The 14,374-nt window shown below is 42.5% G+C and overlaps 1 protein-coding gene across 4 annotated transcripts in view; it reads left to right on the top strand.

The window, feature by feature from the left end:
• Positions 1–428: 428 nt before the first annotated feature.
• znf536 (zinc finger protein 536) overlaps positions 429–14,374 on the top strand; it is a 180,871-nt gene continuing 166,925 nt past the window's right edge. The window contains exons 1-3 of one of the 4 annotated variants that reach the window (XM_046840204.1): positions 1,259–1,754; positions 2,057–2,427; positions 8,630–8,686. The gene's annotated coding sequence lies outside the window, so the exon portion shown is untranslated. Of the gene's footprint in view, positions 1,063–1,258; positions 1,755–2,056; positions 2,428–8,629; positions 8,687–14,374 lie in introns of those variants that run through there. The other 3 variants (XM_046840201.1, XM_046840206.1, XM_046840203.1) reach the window with 3 other exon arrangements.

Raw genomic sequence — 14,374 nt, 5'->3', positions numbered from 1 at the left:
GGGCACAGAGGACAAGGAGGCCTCTATCTACATGAATTATAAAGTTGGTCAGACTGAGTGTCTGTAGAAGAAATGTTTGCCCCCTCCTTGCTTTCTCCATAACCTATTCACCTCCTAATCCCTTCCGATTGCAAGATATTTTTGAATAATTAATCAATCATTGGCTGAAAAAAATCACCCATCACTGTCAATTTCTTCCATTGTCCAGCCCGCTTTATGCTCATGTCTGCTAACACCCTTGCAAAGTTCACATGCATTTAGAATTACAAGGCCACCAGTGCATTTGGTATATTTTTTTACAATCATTTTTATTTTTCTTCTACTTTTTCTTCCTCTTCGTTTTGCTATTATTCCTATTATTATTATTGTTTTCTTCAAAACTCTTTTCCTCCATAATTACCCCATCATCATTATATAATCTTGCAACAAAGACTCCGTTGAAACAGCAGCTTTTGTCAACTCGGGGGACACTGTGTATTATGTATTATCGCATGCCCTATAGAAGTACAATCTCTCCTTGCATCCTCATCACCATCCTCATCCTCATCCTCCTGAGCGCTGTCCTATCTCTGAAGTTCCCAGCCCCAAAACTTTTCTTCCCCTCGTCCAGGTCCTTATTATAAAGTCACTTTACTCTTACGGTTCCTCTGCTGGTCCAGGCGGAGCGTTTTCTTATTCTTAAAAAGCGCAGAAACGAAAAGCTTTGGTGCTTCTGCGCCCCGCCGAGTGCCAATTTCATATCATATTTACGCACAGACGTGCTTTTTTTTGATCCGAAAAAAAAAGCGCTCCTTAGCACCGTGTCAGAATATTAATTCTCATCAGGGAGGGTGGGATATAAAAAAAAAAAAAAAAAAAGGATCTCAACCCCGAGCTGTGCGTCCGTAATGCTGCGACTGGCAACATAACTGCCTTATTTACATTAAACACGCCGCAAGGTTACAGTGCAGCGGAGCGCCGCGCCGCGCTTCATCACTCCGGACTTCTCTGACTGATGCTCGCCTTTCCTTTACTCTCTCCTGGACTTTTTCCCTCTTGGACTTGGGACACTTCTTCGGAAAGGTAAAAAAACCCGTTCTTCTTTATATGTATATATCTATTTATATTATAATTTCGCCTTTGAGCCACACAGGTTGTGCGCACAGCTTTATTTCTAATACGGCGGAGCCAATTAAGCGGCGTGTGAACAAACAAGAGCGCCGATGTGACGCGCGGTTTAATAGGAGCCTTTACAGCGGGACAGTCGGGGGCAATAAGAGGCTGTGAGGTACACGTTTTTTTAAGAAGGAGGGGGAGAAAGATATTAGAGATTATATCCAGAGTGTCGTCCGCGGCTTCGCCTTTTTTTTTTAGACCCGCTGGAGTCGGGCGAAGCGAATGACACGACAATGGAGAGCTGAACGGCACGGCGCGTTTCACCTAGCAGACAGGGGGGAGCGCAAGGCGAGAGAGATGGAAATGTCTTTCACGATATGCCGGCTGAATGGTATCGTTCATACCCAGGCTAAAAAATAGTTAATCAAATAAAGGGTATAAAAATTTTTTGCAAAAAAAAAAAAAAAAGGGTAGTAAACGCGCGGAGCTGTGGGAAAGGGATCCCGGAGGCGGACGCTCCTAACAGGTCCGGAGCGCACTTTTCTCCCCCTCTTCTTTTTTTTTCGGCTCGACAGAAGCGATCGCAGGTCAATCATGTGGGCCGCGTTTCCCCGTTTAGACCAGACGAGCTTCACGCAGACTTTCTTCCATTTATAAAGGTAAGAAGTGCAACGCTTCGGATGCTTTTCGTATGAATTTTTTACGCGTGTGTATGGTGCAAAGTGCAGACTGGTGCACATGTCACGGCTGTTCCACTCCTCGTGCTTATATGATTAAATAAGGTGCAGGATAATTAAATAGATCTAATAGCAGGGTGGCTTTAGTGCGCGGTGCGCAAAGCAGGAACCGAAAGCGAAGCAAAGAAATCAGTCGGACTTTTTCTTTTTCTTTTTTTTCTTACTCTCTTTTTTTGATGCTCATGAAACGTGATAAACGTTGTGTTTGGTTTTTATGTTTCTAGTCCGTGCTTCATGACTGTCGGGTGCGCACTGGGGATGATCGGCAGGCTGTGCGTAAAAGTAACGCGCCCTCCACTTTACTACTGCTGACCGGCTGGATGGGGAGCCGAGCAGACGAACAGGGGGGGAAAGAAAAAAGAAAAAACTTTTCTGTGTCCGAGGCTTGAAACTTTCTCGCTTCCCGTTTCCGCGTGGAGTTCGGGCGAAGCCTCGACCAGATCTCGGGGGAGCTGAGGCTTGAAGTTGCCGTGTGTTGAAAGTTTGTGCGCTGGATTTGCCGGTGAGACCTGCCATTTTGTGCTCGGATCGAGCCGCTCAGGAACATTATGCTCGGAGGGACGTGATGATGATGATGGCATTCAACAACCGAGGGGTAAATGTCATAGGAGGCTTTTACGATCCCTTTGTATCTAAAGAAAACCTGCACGTATTGGCAGAAAAATGGAGATTTTTAACGACTGTCGAGGGCGTAGTCGCTTTGGGAAATAACGCGTTTTTACGAGAAAAACAGAAAGTTGCGAGACAGGGAAAAAGAGAGAGAGAGAGAGAGAGAGAAAGAAAGGGGGAGAGATGGAAAGAGAGAGAGAGAAAGAGAGAGAGAGAGAGTGAGCCGAGCCTTGCCATGTTACCAGCATGAAATATGACATTTAAATATACAGGGGCGGTAAAGGTTTTCTCACATCATAAATTATCTAGACATTATTAGATATTTAAAGGAAGTCACCTCCATGCTTTCTTGCATTCACTGAGAATTCAAGGTTTTTAAAGCTGTAGCATATCAGATAAGTACTGTAGAATAAAACACGCAACAACGGCTTTGCTGTTTTATCCAAAAGCACAGCATTTCCCAAATCTAGGAAAAGTCAAAAATACCTAACAAAGCACCTCTGATCCATCCCTTCGAACTGCAGGTGTCTCCTTCTGTCCTCAATATGAGTGAGGAGACAGCGGACTATTTAAAAAAAAGGTATAGACAAAAAAGAGATGTGACCCTAACAAGTGGACATCTAAAGTACATCATCCAGGATCTAATGCATTAATATAATCACTTATCACTGGAAATCACCTCAATTTTTTTTTTAGATATCATATCGTTATATTTTGTTCTGACTAACCCAATAAGTTGAAACGAGGTAACATTCTGCTGGTTCTCCCCACCATGACCACCACCACCACCAGCACACAAACCACCATTCCTTATTAATGCTAAGGGTCAGGAACAGGTTGTGCAGACACGCAGTGTAAATAAGACGCCGTCATTGTTAAACTGTATACGAGAACGATATTATGTGTGTAATAGTGTCTGGGCGTAGACATTTCTTCTCAGCTCAGCTTTTCATTTTTCTGATTTGACATGCAGACCGCTCACACGCTTCAAACCTCTTGTATTACACCCCATACATATGTGGGGTCAGCTTTAATGTGCCCCTGAAAATGTGGCGTTTTGGACGAATGAAAATTAAGGCGAATTAGAAGCAGTATGTGTTGTGATCATTTACGTCGACAAGCATAAAGGAAAAAAAAAATACACGAGAGCCTAGTGTGTGTATGGAAGTCTATATGAATTGAGTTATAGGCCGTAATTTGTGCAATTATTATACCGTATTTCTTGGCACACATTATTTTTTTAAAACTCAGAGATAAATGATATTTTAATGCCTTTGTTCTCTCACCATTAAACTTTTTTTTTTTTGGGAGAAAGCTATACCCTGTGATTAAAAATGTATATGACTAATTAGTAAAAAATGTTACTAAATATAGGTGACTAATTAACGTACAAAATATGGACATATTGTACCCAAGCAACAATCGAATATTTTACACCCGAATGTCACTAAGTTTTTGTGCATCGTCCGTCGTGCAGTCATCATTCAAATATCAGTACATTTATAATTTTTTTGGGGGGTGAAAGAAATACTCAAGTCATTGAAATTCAGTGAAGGAAGAAGCGTTATGAAGACTCTTGTGAAAATGCTCTGCCAATAGATCCGATAGCAGTTCGACAGGGCTAAACAGCCCAAGCCAATCCTGTCAAAATGTCTCCTCCCTGGTGTCTCCGCTCTCATTTACATATGCGTCTTGTGCTCGTTCGGCAGGCAGAGTGCGTGTTGCGTGGTGGAACTTGGCAGCAGCCGGGAAAGCCAGTGTGTCCCCCGGTTTGCTCGGTGCATGCTCGTCCCTCTGCCTGGTGCCATGGCTAGTGGTTGAGCAGGGGGCAAGAGTGAGGCCGAATGACCTGCTCTCTTCTCTTCCATCTGCCCCCCCCCCCACCTCGATCTCTCCAGGGCTGTCAATCTCCGGCTCAGCCGACTGGATCCAGGCTGGAGCCTTGGAGACGTGATCAAACAGCCATTCCACACTTAAATGCTTCTCTGCTCCTTTTAATTGGAGGAAATTGTCTTCCAGATGCCCGGGCCTTAGTCAGGCTGTTTTAGGGGGGCGGCAGTAGTGGTGGTGGTGGTAGTAGCAGTGGTGTTGTGGCAGGCAGCAAGGCCGGGACGATTAGGTATTAATTGATATGTGCTGTGGAGACCCCCCCTCCTCTGAGGCTTGGAAAACGAAGGCCTTTCTCCCGAGTGGCAGCAGAATCCCTCCACACCCAGAGAGCCGTGTTTATTTATTTGGGGTGCTTGCACGGTGCTTGCGGGCTAACACGCCGGCATTAGCCCGTGCTGAGGCTTGTTAATAACCTTGATGAGCAAGGTTAAGTTAAATATAGGGGGAAAGGCTAATTTATTACGCCTAATCACAAGAACAGTGTGAAATCACCATAGATGGAGCACTTTAACTGTAAGATTATTTACCTTTATACAGATACTACTTGACATAATTGATTGCTCTTTGCAAATTGTTATTTTTATAGGTAGGTAGGTGGGTTTGAAATTTGTATTATTATTATTATTATTATTATTTTTTTTTATTATTTTTTATTATTATTATTATTATTAAGATTATTGTTACGTTTGGGTACAGTGAGAATTTTTTGTTTTATTTTACTCACCGAATATTTTCCTTCTTCGAAGTTTCTTCTGTTGCTGTCATATTATAAGTCAGGGTGTGGCAACACAATAATTCCCAAAAAAAAAAAAAAAAAGAGAATGTTCATAGCATTGTCCCACCGTCACACATTTAAACTGCAGTGCCTTACTTTACTCTTTAGGCCTGTCTGTTTGAATTGATTAAGCTTGTAAGACCCATCATTCAATATCTGTCATGCGGTGCAGAAGACGCAGTTCATCATGTCATCGCACGCAACATACAAATGGGAGTTAGTTTGTGACTACTGACAGTTGTCAACTTTTGTCTTTAGCAAATAATTATAGTCGAAAGAAGAACATTTAATGCTCTGCATGTCATTTATTGTCATTTATAGTTGAGCACTGATTTGTTAGACATTCTGTATGTGAGCGAGAGTGAGTGAGTGAGTGTGAGAAAGAGAAAGAAAGAGAGAGGGAGAGAGGGCTAAAGAGTGGAAGTTTTTTGAACAGGCTAATCACAGACATCAGTGTGTGATCTAAGAATAAAGAGTGCCCTGACAGATGAGGTGGTGACGAATGAGCTTGTCTCTACTGCCTCGTGCCAGGGTGCCACCAGAAGGAGCGTCTGTCTGTCTGCCGGGGTAGAGAGAGAGAGAGAGAGAGAGAGAGAGAGAGATACAAGGGGTCCAAGATAATACGGTCTACTCTACCCCACCCCGAGGCACTTTTCCATGAGGAAAATCTATCGAGTAATGCTGCTTTTAGTTTTACTGAGGAGTGCAGAAGAAGTGTGCATCACAGTAAAACTCGAGCGCAGATGACGGAGCCGAACAGATGTGTGCAGATGCTTTTTATTCAAGCAAGTTTTTTTTTTTTTCAGCACTCCTTTGGGATGCTTGCAGAGATATAGAATGTTTGGGCATAAGTTTCTTGCCATCCTTTCGATTTTGTTTTGCGATTCCTGGAAATTGGTTTATCCTATAGACAATACGCACATGAAGCGGTCAAATAAAGACCCCGCATACCATCTGAACCTCGTCTCAGCAACTGCTATGCTTAAGTCTCCTTAAGTGCCCCTTCTTGGAAAAAAAGAAAAAAAAATCCGAGCACATAACACCCCTTTGATCAAACACTATTTTGAGGAATGTGAGCGTTACATTGTAAAGTCTTTCGAACTTCATGATAGGGACATTCTTCAAGCGTGACCTAATGCTGTTTTTTTGGGGGGACTGAGTGCGATAAGCAGACTTTAATTCGAGCTGGGAAAGTGACCTAAAATGAATGAAGCTCAATGGCAGCGCTTCTCCATCTGGCCTGTTTATTAGGAGGTGTGGTTTGGAGGTGCGTCCTCATGGCCTGAGAGCGAATGCTCGGCCCCTCGCTTCAATGGTAGACTGTGTTGAGCCGCTCGGGTTTACACAGCCTTGAGAGAGATGGTCGGAGAGCCTCAGCTTTGGCCTTGCCGTTTAGGCCAATGACAGCGTTCTAATGTTGTTTTTAGTTGCTTAGTATATCTGCTTTTAAATTTAAGAGACATTAATTTGTTATGGTTAATAAAAATGTTGCTCTGTGTTGCTCTGAGCGCAGGGTGAGGGGATGATCTGCTGCTGAGCTGTCGAACCAAGCAAAATTACAGCCATGTCATCTCACCAGACAAGGGCTTTGTGCAACCAGGCAACTGTCTGTCAATCACCGGGTCTAAGCATCCCTGTTCAAATTCTTTTCAGAGCGTTTCAAATGCCGAGAAATAGCAGTGAGGCCGCGGATAGCGCTAAATTCCTCCGAAGGCTCAGTGGGACGGTTGAGACAAACGGATATCTCTGGTACGAAGCGTCCCAAGATAATTAGAGGGTTTAATGATCCCTGTTCTCAAGCTGTTTCCGGGTCACGACCTTAGACGGTGGGCCACTAGAGAGGGTCCCCCTTGAGGGATCCGGGCAAGATGGCTGCCGACAGAGAGTAAAGAGGGCCCCAGCACCTTTAATTATGATCAAGAGGTTTCCTCCAAAGGACAGCAGGAGTGCAGTTATGTTGCCTCGTAAATCTGCCCCTGATGCCGTATATTGTGTTGAACTATTACTGTACACTATTATACTGCATATTCAACTGGCTCTTCAGGACCTGATTTGCATAATTGGATCTTTAATGAAACTTGCCTTGTGGAACAAAAAAAAAATTGAGAAGAGGAGGGAAAGAAAAAGAGAGGGAAAAAAATGCATTTTGGAATGATAGGCAAACCTCAGTGAGTATTTATCAGGAAGAAGTTTCACATGGGTTTGAAAAGGCGAAAAAACGAGGAATACGGTGACCTGCTGTACCAATGGTTTATTTATTTATTTATTTTACACACACACACACACACACACACACACATCAATGACCGTGCTACAAATAGGATGAGAAGTGCTTCTGAAAGCTGTACATTCCCAGCCAGGTCTCACGGGTTATTACTACAATAGCTGGATTTCTTTAGCCTGGGGGATTTTAGGTTCGCTGTCTCCACTCATTCTCTCGACTTGTTACTCGAGGAAGATGGGCCCTTTGTAGGGGAACACGTGTCGCTCGCCTGTTGGAATTCCACCGCCGCAAATATTTTGACAATTCCTAATCGTGAGCAGTCAGATTTGAAACGGGGCGCCGCCTGGATCCAGGCTGTTTGAATCAACCGTGTTAAGTCCGGCCTTTTTGATCCGACTTTGTTTCTCTCTATACTCTCGTCTACATACGTACACATATCTGTTTTTTTTCCCCGCTATATTTTATTTATATTTTCCCTACATTTATCCGGACATATTTAAAGGTCAGTCACTGCCATGGGCTCACATGCGTTCCATATGTTTCGCGTTCCATCACCTCTGATTTACTCTCTGCGTTGTTTGGAGCAAAGGGGGAGGGGAATTCTTTTATTAGTTCATTAAAAACGCACATGCATTTTTCTTTTTTTCCTCCACACGTGCAGGTGAAGGTTAAAATGCTGATCGCAGCACTTCGAAGCTGACGTGACAGCCATGGTTAATGAAATGTTATTTGTGTTGCCGTTGAAGTACCTATCGTTTAAAAGTGGTGGCGGGGGAAAAAGAGGCGATATGAAAGGGAAAAAAAGCAAAGCGTCGGAACGCTATTCAGCGCCACTGTGGCACGAGGGATTTGGACGAGAGGGGGTGCGGTGCTGTTAATCAGGGAGCAAGTTTAAAAATGGATATTAGCTAAACCATGATGATTTATACCTTGAAGGAGGAGCAGGCAAGATTCACAGGGGTGACACCACTCCAGAAGCCTAAGAGTGTCTCATGTGGTCATGTGGAGGTTCACAGGTGGTTATTAGAGTGATGTTATGAAGATAAAGATGAGAGTGAGTGAGTGAGTGAGTGAGTGAGGTGAGTGAGTGAGTGAGTGAGTGAGTGAGTGAGTGAGTGAGAGAGAGGGATGAAAAAAGAAACTGCACAAGTGTTGTAGCTGTCATTAACCCTGAATGGGAAAACAGCTCTCTAATCCTCTTTATCCTTCTCTATTCATCTCTCTCTCTCTCTCTCTCTCTCTCTCTCTCTCTCTCTCTCTCTCTATCTCTCTCCTCTCTGTCTCTCTTTTCTTCCCCAGACTCAACATTTAGGAAACCTCCTCTGACGACCTTCTACATCTCTTGCTATCTTACAGGTAGGACCCCGTTATTGTTACAACCACCCATACACACACACACACACACACACACACACACACACACACACACACACACACACACACACACCATATTTTCTGTTACACACATTTAAACCACACACACACACACACACACACACACACACACACACACACACACACACACACGCACACATACTCATGCGGTCAGAGTGCTTGTGCTGTTGATTCTCCCGGTAATGATGTCACAGCGATAGTGGAGGAGAGCAAATGTCTCCTGATTCCACCATTTAACGGCTGGCTGAATTGGCTGATAATGATAGCATTGGCGTCTCCAGCCGCACAGACAGACCAGACCCTGTGAATTAGCGAGAGAGAGAGAGAGAGGAGGAGAGATAAAGAGGGACAGCTAGAAAGAGAGAGAGAGAAAGCGAGAGAGAGAGAGAGAGAGAGAGAGAGAGAGAGAGAGAGAGGAAATGGTTTACAAAGGAAGAGAAGCCAGTGATGCCAGAAAGTGAAAGATAGAGACGTTGTCATAAAGAGAGGGTGATGTACTTAACATATCGGCGCCATGCACTTGAACAAGCCGCTCGAGATGTGTGTGTGTGTGTGTGTGTGTGTGTGTGTGTGTGTGGCAGCAGTGATAGCGAGATGACCGGCTGTCTGCAGAGCTCTTTAGTGCTTCTCCACGTTTTCTTCTGGAGCTTTGTAGTAAAGGATGAGGTCCATATCTTATCTCAATAGAATAGAGTAGAACATTTTATTCAGTCTAATTCAATTAAATAGTATATGTGTATCGGCCTTAACAATAGACGTCGTCACAAAGCAGCTTTACAAAAAAGATTTTAGGGCCTTAAATGAACAAACCAGAGGCGACAGGAGAAGAAAAAAGAACTCATGATTAAGAAATCTTGAGAAGAACCAGAATAGGAAAAGGAACTAGTCCTCTTTTGAGTGACACTCGATTGCAGGATTATAAATCATTACTCAAGTCAAACACTTGTAAGTTTGTTGATAGGATGATAGGAGTGCAATATTCAGGTGAAATTGTTACTAAAGGGGAGTCCCAAAGCCCACTGTTTTTAAATTGTTTGCTTATTTAGTTTGCACTCTCATGACACAAGATCAATTAATAAAGTTATAATATTTGTCATTGAGTCTTTATAATTATTATTCACTTTGATTTTAGTCAAGTTTGTCCAAATGGATCTATGTAACGTGTTCTGATGAATTTGCTATATGGATTGAATAAAAAGACATATATAAATGTACACAATTAAGTAAAGGTCTTAAAATAAATCTGAATTCACTGTGGTTTTCAAATGTATTTAATCATTTAAACACATTTTTGTATATATAATTATGTGGGATATAGAATTTTGGGCACATAAAGTAAAAGATGCATTAGATTCAGACCTGAGTCTCGATAAATAACTACATTTTTTCTGTTGGACAAATTCCAGACACACCTGTAGTAATATTTAGCAGTAACACACTCTGCCGGCTGTCAAAATATCTTCTCTGAAATAAAGCGCTGGTCCTGGTTACTATCAATAGGAGGAATAGAAGAAAAAATATATGGACCACCTGCATCAGCCATGACAGATGATGAATGTCTGTGAATCATATTGTATGTCAATTTAGATAACGTCCAGACATTTCATATGAAACCTGATTGTTTGGGGGTGTGGTTTTGGAGAGATAGGAGGAGCTCTTTTTTTGTAAGTTGCTGACATCTTTTGAGACATGTTTTGTCTCGCAAAGCAGTTTCTCATTGTAGATTTAGGTACTTTTAGGTTGATGAAGCTCTTTTTATTGAAAAATACAATACATCTCTTTTTCTGTCGAACTGTTTTTTTAATTATAATTTTTTTTAGAATGGCAGTATTTAACCATGCGTCTTATAACACTATTTTTTCGGCCCACTGAAAGTCCTAATAGAGTATTACTGTTTTTTTTTCTGGCGAAGCAAAAGTAAATAAATAGATCTGGATGTTAACGAACGTTCCAAGCTTTGAACACATGCCCTTCTGTGAGCACTTCTTTCCTCACACCACATTTCCAGGCCTGCAGCATTGCTCAAGTACATCGAGACAACCGTTAAGTATATATGCATGTGCTGTTTTAGCTGTAGAGGTTTCAGCAGATCTCTTTTAGCCTGGTGAAGGTGAGGGATAGCGAGGAAGTTCAGTGCAAGGAGACCCAAACATACAGTACACACTCTCTCTCTCTCTCTCTCTCTCTCTCTCTCTCTCTCTCTCTCTCACATCCCCATTGTATGCATGTTACATTGCACTGCATTGATGTCTCAGTGTTTTTTAACGTCCTAGTGGTAATGATTTAAAACAATTGCACAAGTTGAAGTTTTGTTTAAAATCCAAAATGCTTTGAGAAATCGTGTAACTGTTGTGTGTGTGTGTGTGTGAGACCGTAATAGTGCATTGTATTGTACATGTAAAAATAGTCTGCCTTTCTATTTTCTCTCATTCTCACACGCACATTTTCTCTTTCTCACACACACTCAGACACATTTAAATATTTGCACGTCTCACCTGCCATCACTATACAGTAGCAGTGCTTTTGTTTGTGGAGAGCTGTCACTCCTGTGAAGACTGTTGTAAGTAACTGCTGCTGAAGGTGAGAGTTAAACAGTATTTACTTTAGGGAATTTGCCTTTATCTGCGTTATTGCCGGAGTGAATTTTAAAAGGCCTCTCGGAGAGAATTCCCCTGACGTGCAGCTTCCTTTACACCTTTTAAGTCTTAAGATGCTTCCTCCTCCTCCTCCTCCTCCTCACACTATGCTAGAGCATTTACCCGTGATATATTTCATGCGTTTCTTTGGGGCAATTTTCTCAAATTAGCCACTTCAAAAAATGTTTTGGTTCCTTCCTATTTTTTTTTTTTTATCACTTGACATTGTTGTCCGCCCGTTTCGTCTTTTTGTGAAAGCTGTTGTGCCGATCGGTGTAAATGGGAGAAAGCTAAATTAACTGATGGAGGAAGTGTCCAGGAAAGTTTAAAAAAATAAGGCTGTCAAGACAGATCAGCGACGATGCACATGGACGATCCAATCACGAGCCCTCAGCCCAAAGAGCAGGACATGGATGCATGGATGAGAGAAATCCGAGCCAGTTCAAGCAGAGAACTCGGGTTTCTCTTAGACTTATAAATCCACTCAGAGTGTCAGAAAATGTGTCAAAAATAGACGTGAGGCTAACCAAGGTCAAGTGATTTTTTTTTTGTACCGGACGTATCAGTTCCTGTCCTGCCCTCTGTGTTGGATACTGTACTTTAGAAAAGTGCACGGTGTTAGAAGAAAGCGCACCAGGTTCCAGAGAATTACAGAATTACAGCAGGTCATTTGTAGAATAAGTTCATGTCATATGACGAGGCACATTTTTATCTACCCACAGTCGGATTGAATGGTCAAAGGCAAATGAAATTTTCCAATTTGTGCGAATGGGATTTGGTACAGAAAGAACATACTCTATGATAAGGGTTAATATTTTTTTTTGTCGTATATGTTTATTGTTACCCCTTGATTGTATTTATATATACAGGTAGTCCTCAAGTTACGAGGGTTAAACTTTTTCGATCTTACAAATACAATAGCATTACGAAAAAAATGTACAAATATTAACATTTTTGTGTGGCATTTTAAATTTCGTATGATACATTGGGATGCTGCCAAAATCTTCCACCTTGTGAGTATACAAAATGTATACATTACCGTACTGTAAATTGCTCTGTTTTGCTAAATGATGTACTGTAATTTATGTACTGTTGAATTATTAACAAATTACAGTATACTACCCCATACTGATCACCATTCTTAAAGACTCCTGGGTAGGTTACTCCATGTCTTGACTTACAATAGTTTCAGGTTACGACGATGTCATTGTAACGCATCTCTATCAGAAGTCGGGGACTACCTGTATATTCTATTTTTCCTCATATGGGCTGAGGAAGTCATGTGATTCCTCTGAGAAACCAAACTAAGGAGACAGCACTATCTGCCCTCTTCCACATACATAACCTTACAGATACCCATGAAGTCCTTTAGTCTCTGTTCAGTTGTATAATAAATGATGTAATTGTTCTGGACAAGAGGGTCTGACTAATGGCATAAATGTAAATAATTTGACAGAAAGAGAAAATATGTTTTTCCTCTCACCTAGAGATTGTGTCACATTGTTGGGATTCAAACACACAATCTTAACACTTTCTTCTGTTGCAGCTCAGCAGCAATTTAGAAACTTGGGAAATAAGTGCAAGAGCACAGCTTAGCTAGCATGCTGCATTACCTAGCTAACACTTTCACTACATTCTGCTCAATAATTTTTGCCCTAGCGAAAAACAAATTCAGTGTGCAGCTGTACATACACACTTTTTTAGCCTAATGACACTTTTGCTAGCTTCCTTCACGTGCATGTATCCGAACATCACGTCTTCTGTATTATACACGCAATTATTAAGACATTTATAACAAGTTTAGCTGGTGACTAGCGCATGCATGTGTAGGGGGGGCTGCTCTGGTGTTGATAATTAACACTTTCCACTGTACGTGTGGGCCGTCATTAGGAGGGTAAAAGATCGTCTCTGTTTAAATTTGCATGATGATGGTACTGTGACCAGTCATCGCTAGATCAACCAGCTAGAAAAAGCCTAAGGTTGGGAGAGGAAGATTCATGATTCTCTCTCTCTCTCACTCCCACACACACACACACACACATACACACACACTCTCCATCTCACTCTCTGTTTTCTTCATGGGAGGTCTCGGCTCCCCCACACACACAACCCCAAACCCACACACACACCCACGTCCTGCCGCTCGCCTCTCTTAGGACTGATGATCCGCTGTGATCTCGTTTCAGAGAGCGGCCCGATCCGGGGAAGCTCTGGGAGACTTTTCTTTCGTTTATGTATTTATTTCTCTCGTGCCACTCCCTCCCTCCGCCTCTCTCTCTCTCTCTCTCTCTCTCTCTCTCTCTCTCTCTCTCTCTCTCTCTCTCTCTCTCTCACTCGGTGCCCTACTGATTGCCATAGCCTTGGGGCTCTCTGCCGCACACTACATCCCTGTGATTATATTAATGGCCTCCTGCACTGGGTTTGGAGGCAGACCAGGGTCTGGGTAATGCATGGTGTGGTGGTGGTGGTGGTGTAGTTCTGTGGACTGACCTGTAACCTCAGAGGCTGAAGGCTCACGGCCCAGGTGGACCCACACCACTCTGTGGGCTCCCTCTGGGCCAGCTACTTAACCCGTGACGCCTCAGTGAGCACCCAGACAGAGCAGGAGCACTGAGAGGAAGAAAAGAAAATCCAAGAGCAAAAGATATGGTGTTTCCTTCAGTCTTCTCTGAACGAGAGGAAGTTTATGAGTAAGACAGGCAAATCAGACTCACAGGCTTTTGGCTAAAACTCACAAAGCTGGCTAATAATTCTCCTCTGAACAGTATTGATCTTTATTTGTTATTATGGCACTTCTAGCGTTCCTGAACGCGTATTTGTCTTCATTAGAGTCCCACAGCACCTGCAGCAGCCTTGCATATGTAGCGTGGTGTGTGTGTTTGTGTGTATGTGTGTGTTTGTGTGTTATTACGAACAAAAGCTTTATTTAGGCCTAGGATTATGCTGATCATCTATCTTTGGGCCTCCTTTTGTCTCCCTTGAAATGTATATGCAAATATGTGTTGGGAAAAGT

The sequence above is a fragment of the Silurus meridionalis genome, chromosome 26 (assembly GCF_014805685.1).
Source record: "Silurus meridionalis isolate SWU-2019-XX chromosome 26, ASM1480568v1, whole genome shotgun sequence".
In the NCBI taxonomy this organism is placed as follows: domain Eukaryota; kingdom Metazoa; phylum Chordata; class Actinopteri; order Siluriformes; family Siluridae; genus Silurus; species Silurus meridionalis.
Note: the sequence above shows the minus strand (reverse complement) of the source record. Positions and strands in the feature narration are given on the sequence as shown.